General features: G+C 45.1%; 1 long non-coding RNA gene across 2 annotated transcripts in view; it reads right to left on the bottom strand.

Annotated features, from left to right (window-relative positions):
- LOC106508008 (uncharacterized) overlaps positions 1–20264 on the bottom strand; it is a 78269-nt gene that overhangs the window by 12740 nt on the left and 45265 nt on the right. Inside the window, exons 9-10 of one of the 2 annotated variants that reach the window (XR_014822653.1) lie at positions 7062–7498; positions 1620–1835 (exon numbers count right to left, since the gene is read on the bottom strand). This is a non-coding gene — a long non-coding RNA (uncharacterized LOC106508008). Of the gene's footprint in view, positions 1–1619; positions 1836–7061; positions 7499–20264 lie in introns of those variants that run through there. The other variant, XR_014822655.1, reaches the window with a different exon arrangement.

Here is a 20264-nt window from a genome sequence, read left to right as displayed (position 1 = left end):
CACTGTTACTCTCTTTTGGGTGCAGAACACACTTACCCCTTGCAGGTCGAGAAAGCTTGAGTTATGTCATAGTAGCAATTAATTTCAGGCTTCATACGATCACATTTTAGCTCTGAGCCTTGTTTTCGAGACACACAGACCATCAGAGCCACAAGTTTCTTAGAGGTCACCCAGCAAAACCCTTCCATAAATGGGGAAACTGAGCCTCAGAAAGGGAAGTGAGCTGCTCTAAATGGCTCACGTGATGAGATAACGTAAAGACTAGAAATTATGTCTTCTAATTCCTCATCCAGTAACAGCATGTGGCCTCAGAGCCCTTGCTGATTCATCGTGTAATCTTGGAAAATTCCCTTGTTTTCTGTCTACCCATCTCTCCATGAAGCAAAAGATGGCAAGGACAATTCCTGATCCATACCTCGTGGAGGTACCTGTGGATTAGTCAGACCCAGGCTGCAAGAAGAATTCAGCTCCTTGGAGTTGGGTACAACTATTAATTACTCATCAAAAACATCTGAGTATTACAAAGGGATCTGTTTTGCAAAGTTCAGATGGAAAGACCTTCCTTCCACATGGTTATGAAAACCAGTGGTGTAGTGCATTTAATGCACTGAGTAACTCACCCACTTGACTTCTCTCAGTTCCATTATACTCATCTGTAAATGGAGGGAATGTGGTCCAGAGTATCGCTAAGTCCTTCTAGGCCAAATAATCTCAGGTTTTATCAGTTCCTTCAATTTAGGACCCAATTATGGGAGGACCAACTATACTTCCCACTGATAGGGATGATGACCAGCCTAGAATCACTAGCTAGAAAATTACGAGTGCTAATGAGGATGATTTTGAAGGTAGGAAAGCAATACTTTTATAGTTGTGTTTTTTTTGTTTGTTTTGTTTTGTTTTTATTTTTTGTTTTGCTTTTTGTCTTTTTAGTGCTGCACTTGCGGCATATGGAGATTCCCAGGCTAAGGGTCCAATCGGAGCTGCGGCTGCCAGCCTACACCACAGCCACAGCAACTTGGGATCTGAGCCACATCTGTGACTTACACCGCAGCTCATGGAAATGCTAGATCCTTAACCCACTGAGCAAAACCAGGGATCAAACCACATCCTCATGGATACTAGTTGGGTTCATTACCAGTGAGTCACAATGGGAACTCCTGTAGATATTTTTAAAGTATTGCTTCTCTGCTCTAAAATTATAACCATGTAAAGAAACACTAAGTTCTCTTAACCTTGAAGAAGATTTCCAATTACCATTTCGGAAGTATTCCAGGTTTCTTATCTGTTCTCTTTCTCAGGGTAAACATCTTTCCGTGGACTCAATCTGTGGATCTGTACTGACAAGCAGTAATGAAAAGCTAGGATAAGTGGTTACAGGCCAGAGTTTAGAACTAACTTTTTGTCTTTATTTAATTTCACTTTCTCCCAGGACGAAAAACCGCATGGGGGAGAGCTAAGAGCCCAGGCCCAGGCTGTTGGGGAGGCCTGTCACTGGCTGGTTGTGTTAACCTTGGCCTTGCTTGTTTCATTCTGAGCCTTGGTTTCCTCCTCTATAAGCGAATGGGGTTGGGTTGGGTTCAAAGTTCATTTAAGGGCTAACATTCCACTATTTTGCTTACCTGGGTTTTCAGAGCAGAGTCCTCAAAGCAAGCATCCTTGACCAAGCTTCATCTCACAGCCCAGAAACCCCCATCTCTTTTCCTTCAAGGGCTCCAGCACAGGGATTACGTTTAATCCATTTGCAACTGTTATCTGTTTCCTTGAAATGAGCATTTGTGTTCCAATAAGTTCTTAAAAGCTTGCAATAGCTAGAGCTAAAGGCATTCCTCAAGGAGCTGCAATTAAAGATGTATTAGTGGTAAGGAGTGAAGATAGGAGGGGAGCTCAACTTTCCCTTGAAAACCACAGCCCTGGTACCCCAAAACTGCTGAGTTGACAATGCCTTAATGACATCACCTCTCTCTAGTCTCAGTTAAATATATTCCCTTAAGGAGTCCTTCATCTGTGGAGACAGGCACAGGTTGACGCATTCATAGAGACTTCTTTTAAACATAAGCCTAATGAGTTCACTCTCATTTTAAAGGCCTGATAATTCATCTGTGGATGAAAGAGTTAAAATTTCACCAGCTTGAGTGCTACAGCAGGCAAGCCCCAGCTGAACGTTTGAGCAGTGAACAGGCAAACAGAGATGGGCAAAGTTCTTCAGGTTCAAAGGCTTGTTTTGGAAAAGAACCCAAAAAGTTCAGATGCTTTTGCTGAAGTTTATCTGATTTATTCAAGCTGGGAATGAGGGAACGCAGAGGCATTTGTGGAGCCAACCGAACCTACTATATGTCCTCCCTTCATTGTTACTGCCTTTGCTTTTAAGCCTTTGGGTTTTTTAGGGAAAAGCTAATCCATATGTTTCAAATCTTTGCACTTGAAGCCATGGAGGTTCAGGCTGGTGTCAGAGTGGCCCAAATGGCCGGTATCTGCTAAATAGCAGCAAAGCCCTGTAAGTAGAAATGCATTAAAGAATGGAGAGGAGTCATTTCCTTAAATCCAGGCAGAGAAGGAGAAAGAAACAGAGAGGACTCAGGGAGGGCAAACAAAGTGACGGGACAGGTTGGAGGATAGTACAGAAAACTCTGAACCTGGAATTAGAAAACTGGGACTTGAATCTCTTTTGAATTACAGCCTTAGTTTCCTTACTTGGACCATGGGTCTTTTCATCAACAATCCCTGCTCCATGTGGTTGCAAAGATAAAATGAAATAATGACTCTAAAGGTTTGTGGTTCCCTGCTTGGCACATAATAGGCACTGAATACATATTTATTAGCTTTTAATGTTTAACATAATGGTTTAAGTTCAATGCAAATGCTGATTCCTTTATGTGTTCCCCAAACTGGTTTACCCTGTCGCCCTGAGAGCAGCAAGAAGTACACTCTCTCCTGGGAAAACTATAAATTGGCCAACAGACTTTTTCACACCAAACAGCACGATTTCAAAATGCTCAGAAAAACCAGAGCCAAAGCAAATTCCCTCTCCACACACCCCCATCCCTTGCACTCACGTGAACTTTTAAACCTTGGAAACCAGATGAGAGAGAAAGAGAGAAAGAAAGGCCAGCCATTGCTTCACATCGTATACATATATCGAGTTCACTTCGCAAACACAAGGTGCACTGTCAGAAGTGCCTTGGGCAAAGTTTGTACTTCGCTTGAATTCAAACTTTTGTTTACCAAGGCAATAAACCAGTCCTTTGCTGCTCCAGGTGTAAAGCTATTATGAAAAGGCATATTTGTATTTCACCCCACCTCAGATGTACGGTATGTGGGACGTCCCGCACTGTAAGAGCAGCCAGGATTTATTTACAGAGAGAATCACCCAAGCAGGAGAGGAGTGTCGTCAGGCTGGGAAAGGCTGAGTCCTGGCAGAGCCCGGGACGCCTAACTTTCCACTTCCTCCAGCCCCCAGACTCCAGGGCTTGCCTTCTTTGCCTTGGCAAACAACCCAGCTTGCAGGACACCCTCCGGGACATATTGCCATCTCTGTTTAGACAAGTTACATCCTCCTGGGCTTTTTGTCCTGAGCTCTCCAATCGACCCATTACTGACACACTCTGTACAGCCAGAATAGAGTGAAGAGATATGGTGACTGCCGAAACTTTTGCTCCAACCCTGGCCTGAAAGTCTCTCCAGCGTTTCTGCCCCCTCCCTCGTGTGAGCTGTCACACCCTGATGGGTTATCTAAGCACTGCCATGGGTGGGAGGAAACTTTTGCCCAAATCTCTGACTGAGCTAAATGGCCTGGAACCCACTCTAAATCGTCTAGTGGAATCTTGGCACGGGAAGGAGGAAAGAATGTATGGAAAAGGGCAGACTTCGAACGCCAGGGCCATTAGCCTGGGCAAGTGGGAGAGCTGCTGAGGGGTTACAGAGACGTCGTTGCCTGCAGGCAGGTCTGGGAGACCACCCAGAAACTCGAACTGAAGCATGCAGCGGCGCAGTTAAACACATGAGCTGCACAACCCAGAAATTCTCTAGGTCCTGGGCTAGAACTGGGGCCTCCCTTTTATTTTGTGGGAGATTATTCCAGTTTCTTCAGGATGCGGGGTTCCTATTTCCTGAGTCCCTATAAGTGCAGAAGGGGCTAGCGCATCGTAGGTACTCCGTACATATTTTTGAACAATGACTTAACGGTAATTTTAGATAAAAATTGTGAACAATAATGCAACACCAGCTTTATCGCTTGAGAAAGTGAGATCTCGACAAGACAGTTAACCTCTGTGAGCTCAGACTCACCATCTGTGAAATGGGAATCACAATGGCAATTTTCTTTCTGAATTGTTACGAGGATCCAGTGAGTAGCCCTTGTAACAACTCAGAAGGGACCAGGTGATGCGGAGACTTAGAAGCAGAGGTAAAGAATCTGTAAACTCTAAAGAGCTGCACAAACACTGTAGTTACAGCAACGCAGAACTCCTCCTTTGACTCACATTTGCAGACCAGGCCTTGTCAATCTCCGTCTCCTTCATGCTGCCTAGCAACACAGCGCTCCACATGCCCATCAAACGTTTACAAAGACTGAGGGTCAATGGGAGCCATGGAGAGTCCAGAGATCAATATACAGGGAGTTTCCCTCACCGAACAGGTAGCTACCAAGAGTTTAACTTTCAATGATTTGCTAACGATTGAGAGCCCATTACAGACAAGGCTTTGGGAATTCTTGGCAGGGTGGCAGGGGGAGTGTTTTGGTTAGGATAAGCTAATGGAATGACTCAACACAAAACACATTTGTTTCTTGTTCACATAACAGTCCCGGATGGGTATGTAGGTGGCCGAGGCAACCCTTTTCACTTAGTCATTCCACAGCCCAGGTTCTTTTATCTTGTGCCTTCACCATCCCACAGGGCACGGTCATCATCTGGCAGACAGGGGAAAACATGTAGGAGAGTTCCTGGGAGGTTTTCATGGGGCAGGCCTGGGAAACTGCTCCTGTCCTCTTAGCTAGAACTCTGTCACACCTAACCACAAAGGAATATGAAGTGAGCTTTTCTCTGTTTCCAGGAAGAAGAAACAAATTTTGGTGAACATTGAGCCAGCTCTGATACAAGGACATAGCAAACAGCAAAACAACTTCCCACCCTCAAGGAGCTTAGGATTTTGAGACAGTTACGATAAATAAGTACACACCTAACCAAGATAATTTCAGATAATAATAGCTGCTCTAAAGAATATAAAATAGGGGCATACCATGGTGACTTTGGGCGAGGGGACCTATTTTAGGTAGGGGAAGGGGTTCCCCAAGCTGAGACTCAAAAGATAAAAGGTGATCAGTTAGGGGAGAGACAAGAGGAGGAAAGTCCAGCAAGTCCTACAACGAAGTGCAAAGTTCCAAGATGAGACTTGCATGGTGTATGGAGGACAGAACAAAGGCCAGCACGGGGAGGATGCTGTAAAGGAGAGGACAACTGTATGCGATGAGGGCAGAGAATTTAAAAAAGTACCAGGTTATGTGGAGTCTTAGAAGCAGCGGTAAAGAATTTGGATTTTAAACAATTAATTATGTTTCCTCAAGATTCATGGTGATCAGTGCAGAAAGGAGATGTGGGTCAATCTGGAGCCTTTTCACCTGCAAATCCATTAGCCTATTTGGTGCTCTTCCTCAGCTCTGCTCTGTAGGACGGGGGGCTGCCTCCTGCACATGCCAGGCTCCCACATCAGCTGGCTTCCAGCTGGTAAGAGCCAATGAGAGGTGGTGGAAGGAAACTGGAGAGTAAGAGAAAGGGAGAAACCAGGGTCTCTCTCTCCCTCTTCCTCTCTCTCTCTGTCTCAGGCAGCTTCTATTGCAGAGTTGTGTCCCTTCCATGGCTCCAGCCCCTGCTAGACTTGCCCACGATGGTCCAGCATCTACCAAGTGATCCTGGCCTCTGGACTCCAATATATGGCTTTTGTCCCTCTAGCCCAGCCCAGTAGCATCCTAGTAGCAACCACTGTTATGGCTAATGGTTGGAAGAGTTTTGGGCTTCTATCACCTGGGTAGCCAGTGACCTGCATTAGATTTCCTGTATTTAGACCCTTAGAGTGGCTTTAGTTCCCCCAGTTGGACTCTGATGACTGTACAAGGTAGAAATAATGTGCCTGGAGAATGTTCCCTCAGCATCTCATATCAGGCCAGGTACATGCAAAGTCCATGGTGACAGTCTTGGTTTCCTATGGCTGCTATAACAGCACCAATATTACAGTTCTGAAGGTCAGAAGTCTGAATATGTCTCACTGAGTTAAAATCAAGGGAGCTCTAGGGGACAGTCTGTTTTCTTGCCTTTTCCAGATTGTGGAGGCTGCCCACATTCCTTGGTCTGTGGCCCCTTCCTACATCTTCAAAGCCAGCCACAGCAGGTCAAGTCTTTCTCATGATGCCACCCCACTGGTTCTAACTCTTCTGCCTCCCTCTCTTTACTTAACGACTTTTGTGATTACATTGTGGCCACATGATTATTCCTGAATAATATCCCTATTTTTTTTTATGGCCACACCTATATCACATGGAAGTTCCCAGGCCAGGGGACTGAATCCAAGCTGAAGCTGTGAACTGCTCTCTAGATCCTTTAACCCACTGTTAGGGACCAGGGATTAAACCCATGCCTCCCCAGTGAACTGAGCTGCTGCAGTAAGATTCTTAACCCTCCGTACCACAGTGGGAACTCCAATATCCCTACTTTAAAAAGTTTTGTTGAAATATAGTCAGTTTACAAGGCTGTGATAATTGCTGCTGTACAACAAAGTAACCCAGTCATACATATACATATATCCATTCTCTCTCAGATTCTTTCCCCACCTAGATCATCACGGAATACTGACTGGGTCCCTACATTTTGAGCTAGGCTGATTTGCAAGCCTAATTCCATTTGCCACGTTAATTAGCCCTCATCATTGAATATAACATATTCACGGGTTCTGGGGATTAGGATGTGGACATCTTATTCTGTCTGCCACAGTGACTCACTGAGCAAATAAATCAGAATGAGGGGAGGGAGGTCATGGAGGCTTGCTGAAGGGACAGTGGCTTGGTGCCTTACCCTGAATGCAGGAAGAATGGATGCCTGTGAGCTGAGAGGAACACAGAGGCTCCGGTCCTCCAGAGGGAGCATTTGTGTCCTGTGGTTCAGAAGGTCTTTCCAGAGATGCTTGAAGTGTGGCTTGCTGTGGGGAACCCATCATACTGGGGATGCGATCCTGGGATGCAGCTCCTGTTTGTCTCTCACCCAGGATGGCACGTAGGTTTCTTGTTTTCCCAGAGAAAGGTTCATTCCAGAGAGGGGAGTGGGTGAAGACAAACTGTTGGCTGTGGCACGTGAGGCCCATCAGTTCCAATTCAGGGACAACTGGAGTTGATGCGGGCGCTCCAGCCAAATGTAATCCAACGCCTCCTGCTGCAGATGATGTGTGGTTCAGTGAGGGGCTGGCAGGGGGTGTTGTAAATCCAAGATGCCTCTGCAACTTTATCAGATGGATCCTGGGAGGCAAGGAGAGAGAGCAGAGAGAGAAATTCACTGCACTGGCACATAAACTTCCAAATTGCAGCCCATTCCTGAAAAACCCTTGAAACATCCTGCCAGGGAGAAAATCCGCAGTAAGGTGCTGTCTGGTGCACACTCAGAGGGGGCAGATTTGTGATCATGTAAGCCCATGGAACAGTGCATGGCACCAGATCTCCAGGGAAACCCTGGGCCACTCTTCCACTTCTTAACATGTAGTGTCGGGAGGTGAGTTTGAAGAAGACATAGTCTGGGTAAGTGCAGAATGGCTTTCTCTCTTTGAAGCTATATTTTATGGAAATGACTTTTTAGAAACTGCTCCATTGGAGCTGGAATTACTCCACCCACTCTCCCCACACCTCCTAGCCCAGCAGATACCCGAGGGCAGAACAAGGTGAGGATATCCTTGCCAGCTCTGAGCTTTGGGGGAAGAAGGGGCCTGCCTCCAGGGACGTGGGCCTGAGGTTAATGTCACAGTCACTGCAATCCAGATTCACACAGACTCTGACTTCAAGGTCTGAGCTTTGGGAACCATGGTGGCATCCCTGGGAACCCCTCAGGGAAATCTCTGGCACAGAGATCTGTTAAAGGATGCTATCACTGTTGAGTACCTTCGGCTGCCTTTGTCAGTTCAGAATGTTCTTTAAGAAGAGTTGCAGGATATAGTTCTGGTTCTGTGACTGGCATCGAGGTGGTATAATTTTATCTTTTATCAGTATAGTACATTATATTAGAGACATGATTTGACCTTACAGACAATTTTTCATTCCTGAGAATCTTGAAGGGTCAAAGGCTATTAACTCACTCAAAACATGGATAAGGGGGAGCCCTGGACCGCTCTGGAAGGAGATCTGGATGGGAGAACACTGGGTGGTGAGAGTCAGGGGAGAAATTGATTTTTCCCTGCCTGCCGTTTTTTTGTGCCTTTTTAAATTGTGTACTTTATGTATGCTATTTATCCTAAAAATGCATTAAAATATTTTGTAATACACAGAATCAGTGTGATCTCAGCCTCATAAAAACCAGACAGGTAGGACAATGGAACTGCAATGAAATTTAATAGTCTCCAGCTTGCTGTGACGTGGTTGTTTCTCTCACCTATACCTTTGGTTTTCTATTATCTTCCTCAATGGACAATAATAAATAGAGGTTATTATTTAGTGGTTTTTTTATATGATTTTGAAAGCCACATTTTTTTTTAAACCATCAAGGGAAACAACATTTCCACAGGCCATTTTGCTGCATTAATCTAAAGATCAGGCCCAAGATGCTAAGATAGTCCCCGCCCAACCTTTTCCATTTTCCAGTTTCTTCTCAGTTTGCCAATGAGTGGGCTCTGTTTCTAGGTCTGATTCTGGATCTCTTGTTGTTCACTCAGTCATAATGAAACGTCGTGAGTATATCACCCTTCGTGACGGCTGGGTTTCGGTTCAGTTAACCTCCCTGTTATCACCATCATCTTCACCGTCATCCAGCACCATCACCCACCGTCAGCAAGCTTTTCTCAGTTCAGAGCTGTATGAGTTTTTAAGTGCTTGCAACCTTTGGCCATGTGCTATGGGGGAGGTGGGGATGAACCCACTCCGCCCACTAAGATACTCCATTGCAGAAGAGATAGAGCATTTAATAGTTAGCTTTGATTGGAACCAGAAGATGACGAGGGCTTTAAAAGGTACCATGATGTTTTATGACTGGTAGATGGGAGAAGCAGGGAAGGCATGCTTCAGGGAGGAAATCTTCCTTGCTTTGATCCCCTTCACCTCTCTAGTCTTTATCACAGTCAGCAGTGTCCCTTCCTTGACTTCCATGGCCCGAGTGAGTGCCTGGATGTCATAGAGATGCCAGCAAGAAGTTATGGAGCTTGGAGGAAGGATTAACTCTGGAGGCAGAACATGTAGAGGAGCTAGCATGTGAACAGACTCAAGGGGTGGATGGCATTTAGATAACAGTGATAGAGGAAAGAATGACTTAAGAGGAAGAGCAGGGCAAAGAGGCGTGGGGGAGCTCTGTGGGGATGCACTTGTCTGAACTTTAGATTCCACTTCTGCAACGTGGAGATGATGACACCACTGACCTCAGAGGTTGCTGTGAGCATCAAGTAGCATCAAATAGTACAGTTGACACTTACAAAGCACCTGCTGGGTGCCCAGAGTCACAGGCTAACAAGGAGCCGAGCCAGGATACAATGCTCATGGCTCAGAAGTGTGTGCCACTCTTCCATACTACCCTCAAAGGATGAAGAAGTGGTCCATAAACCAAAGCATTTCCAAATGCGAGTTACACAATTCCTCCTAACTTGAACCTGACCCTTGAACCCCAGAGGTTTCTGATTTGAAATTTTAGATTGTTTCTGGGCTAATGGAGCTTCCTAGGTAGTCACCAGCCTATTGATCTGGTGCTTGCTGGATGCTACCCTGGATGTGAACTTTCCCACTGCTGGGGAGTGAAATTCAGAGCCTGGACACAGGCTGATTTGGCTTTTGTCCTGAGGGGTTGGGAGGGCTGCCCACTTTAGACCTGACTATGACCAGAGTCTCTTGACTCCCACTCTGAGGAACCAGCCCATGTTCATAAGCCTCTCTTAGCTCTGAAGTTCTCATTTGTTTGAAGACAGGAGTCCTTAAGTCATCATCCAAGTTGACAGCCTTGTTGAAGAAACAGTCAGCACAGGGCCAAGTGATTTCCATGCACATGAACAGATAACCGCTCATCCTTGCCTGTGCCTAATAAAACCATGACACCTCCTATGAGGAGGCGGCTTTTCATTTTTACTGGAAAAATTCTGGAGTTCCCATCATGGATCAGTGGTTAACGAATCCGACTAGGAACCACAAGGTTACAGGTTCAATCCCTGGCCTTGCTCAATGGGTTAAGGATCTGGTGTTGCCGTGAGCTGTGGTGTAGGTTGCAGACTTGGCTCAGATCCTGTGTTGCTGTGGCTCTGGCGTAGGCTGATGGCTACAGCTCTGATTAGACCCCTAGCCTGGGAACCTCCATATGCTGTGGGAGCAGCCCAAGAGATGGAAAAAAGACAAAAAAAAAAAAATTCTAACTCATGGCCCGATGGAAATCCAGCTTTGGAGCCAGCACTGTGGTAGTATTCCCTGGGAAGGGTCTCTGTTATTTGTTCTCGTTATTGCTGTGGTGGTACCTGAAAATATTACCATTACTGCTCTTGATGGAAAAATTATCTGGGAAAGATGTTCCTTTTCTGTGCTCTCTTAGGAAAAATAAAGCTTTAGTGTGAAAACACATATTTGACTTTTCAGCTCATGGTGCCTTTCATTTATATAACTTTGGGTCCTCCTCATACTGTTTTGGTAGTGTGGGGGGCACTAGCAAAACGGGGGCCAGGGGGAGGTGTGTGTGGAGGAGAGGTACCACTTCCTTTGGATTCACAGGGACTTGGGCACAGGAAGGTTAGTAGTGTGGTGAAGGTCAAAAAGCCAGGGATGATGAGGGGACTCAAATGCCAATTTCCTGCCTCCAAACTCCAAGCACCTCTACCTTTCCTGACCTCTGTGAGATGCCCCACCTCTAGGTCCTTAGGAGTGAAGGGGGACCCTGAGCCTGATTTCCACACCCTCTGAAGTCCATCCTCAGCTACATTATTCTAAGGAATCTGTCATTTTCAGTTGCAAATGAAACTCCAGGGATATGGTTCTCAATTGGGGGCAATTTTGCCCTCAGGGAACAATTAGCAATGTCTGGGGACATTTGGGGTTGTCACAACTAGAGAGAGGGAAGTGGATGCTACCGGAGTCTGGTGGGTAGAGATCAAAGATATTTCAAAACATCCTACAAGGTAAAGAACAGCCCTCCATAACAAGGACTTATCTCACCCCAGATGGTGACAGTGCCAAGGTTGGGAAGCCCTAGGTTAGAGCAATAGGAAAACCTTCCAATTTTCAGATTCCCATGCACACAGAGAGTTTTCCATGAGTATCTTTTTTTAATTTTTATTTTATTTATTTATTTATTAGGGCCATACCTGCAGCATATGGAAGTTCCCAGGCTAGGGGCTGAATCAGAGTTGCAGCTGCCAGCCTACACCACAGCCACAGCAATACCAAATCCTTAACTCACAGAGTGGGGCCAGGGGTCGAACCTGCATCCTCAGAGACACAATGTTGTGTTCTTAACCTGCTGAGCCACAAGGAACTCCAAGTGTCTCCTTTTTAAAAACATCCAGAGCTATTTTCACATATTTTTCCCCTCCTACCATACATAATGAGGACCTGCCAATTATGTCATAACTGAAAGGGGAAACGGGACCAGAGAAGAGGGGCCTGCTCAGGGTCACCCAAGCTCATGTGCAGTGGAAAAGTCACAGGCCTGTCCTCCTGCCCCAAGTTGGACACATTTTCTTCTTCATCAGGCTAAATTCCCCGCACACCATCTCCGCGTTGAGCCGTTTTCTGACTCACTGATTCAACAAACGTCATGATCTGAATTTGCTCACTGACAGACCTCACAGACCCACTCATAGCCTCTTCGGAGGCAGAACCAGGAGATGGGAGACAACCTAATCCAACATGAAAAGAACCTCTTCAGTTCTGCCTCAGGTCCCTTTGGGTCTGAAGACCCAGGCCCCTGGCACAGCTGCTGGGCAGGGGTGCCCTTTTCCTCTCTCCTTAGGAGGCAGAAGGTCAAAGCTCTCTACTGGAAATGAAACTGATACCATATAAGCACTCAGGCTTCCTCACAGGAGGCACATTACTGAAAATACCTGGGTTTCTTGGAACTGAAAGATTTTTTTTTCTTATTTGATTTTTCATAGCTTGTTCTGTTGGTTTAATGTTTGTTTTTTACTCAGCCAGTTAGTGAAACTGGGCTGGTCAGTGAAACTTTCTAGGGACTGGAGGTTTCACTTTCAGGGGCTGAAAGTTTGGGTTTGGGCTTTTGAAAACCTTGACAAAGACAATCAGGGCGTTCGGCCTTCTAGGGGCTAAGAGTGAGGTTAGATGTCCATGAACACAGAAAACGTTTAGATAGTATTGAGTAGATTGATTCATACAAAGTGGGTATTCAACACGTGCTCTGTAAGAGATCCTGCTGTGGGCAAAAGAGACATAGCCCTCAGCCAGACCGAGACATTGCCTTCCTTCTGTGCTTACAGTCTGGCTAGGGAAGTGATCAGTAAATAGCTCCCCTCTTCTCTCCAAAAGCACCTTCCACTGTCTCAGGGACTTTGCTCAAACTGTATTCTCTTACTAGAATACTCTTATCTTTTATCTTTGTGAAATTCCTCTTCAGTCTTCAAGGGCAAGATCAGAGCCAACTCAGCCAGGAAAACCTTTAGAAATCTCTCTAGCTGATCAGGAAATATTTGTTGAGCACATCCTCAACATCCAAGCGGCTACAAAACCATTGTACACTTACTGCGGTCCCTTGCAGGGAGACCGTGTCACCTGGTTACGACTAACTAAACTGTGTTACATGCTTGCTGGGGCCTTAAGCAGATTTTTTTGGCCACTCTTTCTGAGCTCAGTTTCCTGGCCTACTGTGAGCATAAAATGTCACAGAGTCTGTGCAGTACCTGGCATGTGGCAACTACTTGGGACAGAATCAGATTAAGTGCCAAGCACTGGGTGGGCTCTGTGCTATGAAGGATCCAAAAACCCAAGGAATACGGGCCCTCCCCCCTGACTCCCAGCAGTTCATCATATGGGAAGTAGCCAGAAAGGTTCACAAAATCTCTGCAGAAGATAGACATTCATGTGTTAGAACATTTGCTAGAAGAAGTATCTGGGAGCAGGTGAAAATTCTCAATGGGTGGATCGGATTCTCTGAAAAAATTCTTAGAAAGAATAGAAGAGGTTTTGGGATTGAAGTAGGATCGAATATAGGCTGATTAGCAGAGTTAACTAGAAAGATAGTTAGACACAAACTCTCAAGGGTTTTGAACACCCAATATGAAGGTCTGGACTTCTACCCTAGGGCAAAAAGGAGCCACCCAAGGTTTCTGACTTGCAAAGCTGGCTTAAGTTGATTAGATCTCTGTCATCAAGGAGCTTATAGTCTGGAGAGTGACAAATGGAGAATGAACAGTAAAACGATGTGATGAGTGAGATGCCAGAGTCATGAAAAAAAGTACTATGATGTGCATGGAAGAGGAAACAATTAAGGAGGAAGGTTTTGAGAGAGGAGAGGGAGAAATCTAACACTGAGCTGTGTCAGATCCTCCATGATCACAGTTCCACATCGGATTTGGGAGCTTGGAGGGTGATGATGCTGTCAACCTAAAGCAGAAGGAGCATATGGACATAGCACAAGTAGGAATTTAACAAATGTTTGTGGAAAGGATGGATGGATGGATGGATGGATGGATGGATGGATAGATGGATGGATTGATCTTCAATACTAATCAGGGAATTATGGACTCAATTATTATTGAGGCTGAAGGGGAGCTTACATGTCATCAACCCACTCATTCTATATATGAGTGAAATGAGGTAAGGATGGGGGAACTGACTGCTTTTGATCACACAGCTACTAGGTGATAAATTTAGGGCATGAAATTAAATCTCTGGACGCCTAGGCTAGTGTTCTTTCCAGTATGTTATATGGTTATTTTCTTCAATTCTTAAAAAGAATTTCAGAGGAAATGGTATGCATGAATATCATATACCACTTGTATTTTGTTTTTTTTTTTTTAACTAAAAGCTACATTGGAATTTCATTTCCGTTTCGCTGATTAAAATAGGAATTCTGAAAGTCATGCATATTGATTGAGGAGTCCTCGACTTTGGGGCCAAATTCCTCCAGTGGCTGTTACCTTCTACAATCCCATTTTCCCAGACATTCCTCTCTGGCCCACCCAGATCCACAGCTTGAGCTGAAGAATGAGGGGCCTGCCTGGGTGAGTGTGCAGGAGAAAGGCTAGGTCATTGTGAGGGTAGTTCCCAGGGTAGCATCATTACTTTGCAAAGATGAAATTGACTTTTAGATAATAGCCAATGGTGATTTTGTCAATCACTATCTATGAGGCGTGACTCTAAAGCAAAGGGTCTGGTTACATTAAATCCCATCTAAGACCAGTGTTGTTACTTCCCCCGACTTGGTATGTACTGAGAGCCTCCTGTGTGGTCCTCACCTTATAGATGTTGTGGTAGAAAAATTTAAGATATGACCCCTTATTTTATTTTATTTTATTTTATTTTACTTTATTTTAGAGGTTCCCAGGCTAGGGGTCTAATCAGAGCTGTAGCTGCCCGCCTACACCACAGCCACAGCAACACAGGATCTGAGCCTGTCTGTGACCTACACCACAGCTCATGGCAATGCTGGATTGAGGCCAGGGATGGAACCCACAACCTCATGGTTCCTAGTTGGATTCATTTCTGCTGCACCATGATGAGAACTCCTTATTGTATTTTTTTGACTGCACCCACAGCATACAAAAATTCCTGGACCAGAGATTGAACCTGAGCCACCTCAAGGATAACACTAGGGAACCAGGCCACCAGGGAATTCCAGGATTCCTAATTTTTAAAGTTTGTATCCAAATTGAGGAGAGGAGACATATTTTAAAAATTATAAGATTTTATGATTCCATAACTGTCTCCTTGGTAACTTGCAGGCATTAAACACCTAATGGAATGAGAGAACCTCAAACACACAAGTTCATCGCTTCAAATTTCTCTGGGGTATTTGAGAGTGACCCCAGCATCCCAGCCCATAGGTTATAAGTCTTTGATATCAGAGAACATACCTCCTCACTTGCTTTTTCTCCAGGGGCAGTATTATGAGGGACAAAGAATCAACTAATTAATTACAATGTTGTGAAGAGACAGGGACAGTATGAAGAGAAGAGGCTTTACAGCCAGCCTGGGAGGAACCACTTGAGCCTCCTTGCTTCTATCCAGCACATCTTCCATGCTGAGCCAGCCAATAAAGCTTCTGATGGGTCCCTATCATAGCGTTGTGCTTTTATCATACCAACAATCAACGCTTTCTGAGCACTTACCTTGTACCAGGCACTCTTCTTAATATTCTACATGCGTCATCTCCCTGTATAGTGACAACAGATCTGGAATCTTGGTGCCTGTATCTAAATATGTGTTATTAGAAAGGCTAATTCTCTCCACGCCATTTCCTCCTCTGGCAAATGAGGAGGCAGTTCCAGTGTTGGAAAGCCAGTGTGGAAGAAGCAGCCCCCTTCAACTGTCTGTAGGAGTGTCAACTAGCACAACACTTTTCAAAGGGAATGAGGTAGTTCCTAGTAAGATTTAAAATGTGCAGTCGGAGTTCCCTTCGTGGCTCAGTGGTTAACGAAACCTACTAGGATACAGGAGGATACGGGTTTGATCCCTGGCCTTGCTCAGTGGGTTAAGGGTCCAGCGTTGCTGTGGGCTGCGGTGTAGATCACAGGCGAGGCTCAGATCCCGAGTTGCTGTGGCTGTGGTGTAGGCTGGCAGCTGTAGCTCCGATTCCACCCCTAGCCTAGTAACTTTCATAGCCATGGGTGCAGCCCTAAAAAATTAAATAAATAAATAAATAAAATGTGCAGAGTCTTTAACAGGCTAACCTCTAGGAATCCACCTTATTGAGATCATAGCAAGGGCACATCACATGCACGGATGTTTGCGGCAGCATTAGTCGTACAAGCAAACAGGATATCATCAAGGTCCATCAACAGGAAAATAGTTGAAAACTTGTGGCCTATCTAGTCTGTGGACTAGACTGCCTAGGAGATAGGGAGTTGGAAATTTTTTCCCAACATATTTTTAAATTAAAAAAACATCAATATGTAAGGCATAATTTCTTTTCTATAAATACGTGAGTGTACACGTATATATATATATGTAGAGGGAGATATATTTGCTTTAACTTGGGAAGATATCTTGACTGATAAATGCTAACAGACTGAAGGAGGAAACTTTCAGTTCATTATGTAATTTTTTAAAAGAACTGCATAAGGGTGATTTTTACTTTTTTGGGCTTCTAGAACTTTTCAAATACAAACTAACACCTGCCCTCTAAGGAAGGAGGATCTGGGCAAACAGGAGGCTCTTTTGTTCTCTGGTGACTTACCTACTAAAGGAACCTCAATAGAGAGAATTTTCTGGGCCTGGGGGCCAGGCTGGAGGGCTGAGGAGGACCTGAGATGCAGATGGAAGAGAAAAGCCATGAGAAGCCAGGAGGCTGGGGGCCACCACTCAAGGTAAAGCAGTCAGTGAAAACAGCCTGGCAGGTCTCTGAAGAGGAGTCACAAATTTAGTTTGAAATTGTTTGAGTTGCTGTCATGTCTCTTCCTCTATGTCCAGCGCAGGGTACCCTTTCAATGCTGTCTACTTCACACATATACACTCACGTTAAAATTAAAAATACAGGGACAAAGATGACTTACCTCTCTCAACTCCCTTCTGACTAAAATGTGGGGTGTCTCTTCATATTTATATTTGCCTGTCCTTATCTGGACCCACCTCCATCCCACCTTTATCTCCTGCCAGGTCTGCGTGCCATCCATCCATCCAGGTCATCCCCAGATGTCATCTGCCCAGCCACATCTTCCAAGCGTCTACCCATGCTTCTCTTGGTGTAGGATTCCTCTTTTCCCTGCCCAGCGGATCTTCCAGTGTGCCCTTCCTGAAAGCCTTGCATCAGTCACCTTCTGGGCTCTCAACACACTCTGGGCACATCTCCCTTCCATTATGTGGGGTAGCAAGTCGCCATTCTCTCCCGGAGTGCTGTGGGTGTGTTGGCTTATCTCTTCAGCTTCCAGAACAGTGCCCCACCCACTGTAGATGCTCCAAAATTGTTGGAAAAATAATGAATGTACCAATGAATGAATCCAGCTTTGTCTAGCTTTGATTTCAAAGTCCTTCCTGGCGCTGAAATCTTTCTCCCTGTAATGTGCACCCAGTGATCCAAGATCTACGGGAACATTCTGCTCCAGACATCTCCTGCTCCACCCACAGACATGCCCTAAGATCACTCCATCCATTGGTAGTTTCAGACTGTGCTGACCCCCCAGGGGTCCTCGAAGCCTGTTCAGATTCCCAGTGGTCCATCTCCCCAGACCAAGGGATGCTGTCTTCCTAGGTCCAGGGCTGGGCCCGGCTGAGAGGTGATAGCTGGGCCAGTGGAGATGATGGCACAACATTTTCTCAGTGTAAAAGACTGATTCTGCCCTGCAGCTGATGGCCTTTTAATAGCTTAATGATCATGTGAGAGTCCTTGGCCTGGCCTGGCTGGGCGCTGAGAACTGGCAGCGCCAGGCCTGGCACAGGAGAGCCCCACCCAGGTTAATTGATCTGTTTCTGTCCTCCAAAAGGCCCTGGGCAGGAATCAGCACATTTTCCTCTCTGAACAGATCTTCCCCTTGCTAGGCTCACCAAAGAAATTTTCCTGAGCTGAGCGCATTAAGTGGTCCATGCAGTGTGTGTACCTATGCTGCTACACAGCATCCCTCTTCTCTCTACTCAAAAGTTTCTCTCATTCCCAAGCTAGTTCTGATTTTCTATCCAGATATGTGTGCCTTTCCTTATTTTAGCATTTTAACCTCCCTTCCTTCCTTTCTTCTTTCCTCCTTCCCTCCCTCATTGCCTTCCTTCCTATGTTTATTTGTTATCAGTCTTTCTTCTTTTTTTTTTAGGGTTTTTAAAAATTCTTTATTTTATTAAAGTATTGTTGATTTTCACTGTGTCAATTTCTACTATACAGCAGAGTGAACCAGTTATATATACATATTCTTTTTCTCACACTATCTTTCATCATGTTTTATCACAAGAGACTGTAGTTTCCTGTGCTGTACAGTAGGATGTCCTCAGTCTTTCTTATTGCTGTCTTTCATTCCTCCAACCTCAGTCCAGACTCTGCCTCCACCTCCCATCCATAAGGACTGCCTCTCACTCCCCCATCCCCACACCATCTCATCTTTCACCACCCTTTGAGGAGCCTCTTCTTTGCTCTCCTGCTCATACTATTGGACAGAAGTTAGACAGTTTTTTATATTATCTCCCCCTCCTACTCCTACTCCTCCAAGCTTCTGAACAGAAAGGTTGTACAGTCTTCCACTTGATCTCAAATGATTTCAGGTACCAGCCCTACTGCCTGTCTGTTGCCAGGATCCCCTCCCAATAGCCAGGTTGACCAATGCTGGTGCACGGAGAACAGACCCATGTCCCTAGCCAAAGCTGGCCCTCATGCTGACTGGCAACCTAAAGTTTAGGAGTTGGCATCTTATTCCTTTTCCCATCTCCTAAGCCTGGGTTTTGTCCCTCTGTCTACTCTGGCCACGTGTGAGTGCTCATGGATGAGTTTATGTCCAGGAAGACGCAATAAGATAAGAGAGCCAGTGCAGCCAGAGATCTGTGTTCCCTGACCTTTCCTGATTCCCCAGAAAGGATGGAATGGAGGCCACTGGTAAGCTGGTCATTCGAGGGGGGCTTCAAGGGCACAATCTAGGTATAGATAAAGTGCTTCTTTTTTCCATTAATTTATTCTGCTGACAACTGAGCAGAAGTTCTGGCCTTGGAAACAGGAACACAGAGATGATGCCCAGTTCTCAAAAAGCTTATGAACTTAAAAGAGGAGATGGATCTGTATGCAGGGAAATTAGAATAGCACAAGGAAACTATGGATGAGGTGTCGGAATAGAATGACGAGCGGATGGGAAAATACACAAGAAGGAGACAGTTCAGCTCTTAATTTCTGCAAAAAGAAAAAAAAAGGAAAATCATTTGTGTGCATGCAAGGTGGTCAGGGGAGTAGTATTAATTATAAGGGAGAAAAACACAAAATTAGGGGGGTAAGGAAAAAATGAGTGAAGCCTTAACAAAAACTAATGGTCGAAGATTTAATCCACTCTTCACCTCCACAAAACGCTACTGATATTTTTATTTAAGTAGACCCATGTTCATTAACCCCTAAGCCTTGACACTAGGTTAGACAGCCCAAAGCCAGAAGAATAAAGACATGGTGGAAAGAGGATTTAGCGCCAACAGGTTGAATCACAGTTGTCCTTAACATGACACTTCTAGCAAATCCCTTCTCCTTCAGCCCTAAATGATTCCAAGTTCCCATCAGCTTTAAACGTGCTGTTTGTTTCTCAAGCTGGTGGCATTCTGATGGGTTCTGCTGTGCCGCTGCCAAATGGATCTTCTTTGTCCCCCACGTCAGTCTTGTGCTCCTAAAGCCACAGTCTTTGGGATAGATTTTCACACATTTTATATATGATGACTAGAAAAATATTTGGAGTCCTACAACTTACCTCCAAGCTTGCCATTCACCACATCTTTCCAAGCAAGTGGATAAAAAGGTAAAAAAAAATACCTGAAGTTTTAGGAGTTTCTATTGTGGCTCAGTAGGTTAAGCACCTGACTAGTAGCCATAAGGATGTGGGTTCTATCCCTGGACTCACTCAGTGGGTTAAGGATCTGGCATTGCCGCAAGCTGTGACATAGATCACCTGCAGTTGTGACCCGGATTTGGTGTTGCTATAGCTGTGGTGTAAGCTGGCAGCTACAGCCTGAGAATTTTCATATGCCCCAGGTGTGCCCCTAAAAAGAGAAAGAGAGAGGAAAAAAAAAATAAGACTGGAATTTTAAAAAGATTTAAAAAAAAAAAAAACCTACATGGGATAAAGCAAGAAGGTAACCAGTAGATCCCTTAATTTAATTGAAATTTTTTAATTTTTTTATCATTTTAGGGCCCCAACTGTGGCATATTGAAGTTCCCTGGCTATGGGTCTAATCAGGGCTACAGCTGGTAGCCTACACCACAGCCACAGCCACGCCA

This window comes from Sus scrofa, chromosome 13 (assembly GCF_054392235.1).
Source record: "Sus scrofa isolate SSC_HxYL_T2T_F1_AM1 chromosome 13, Sscrofa_HxYL_maternal_Yorkshire_Landrace_v2.0, whole genome shotgun sequence".
Classification (NCBI taxonomy): Eukaryota; Metazoa; Chordata; class Mammalia; order Artiodactyla; family Suidae; genus Sus; species Sus scrofa.
The sequence above is the reverse complement of the archived record's forward strand: the minus strand, read 5'-3'. Positions and strand labels throughout refer to the sequence as shown.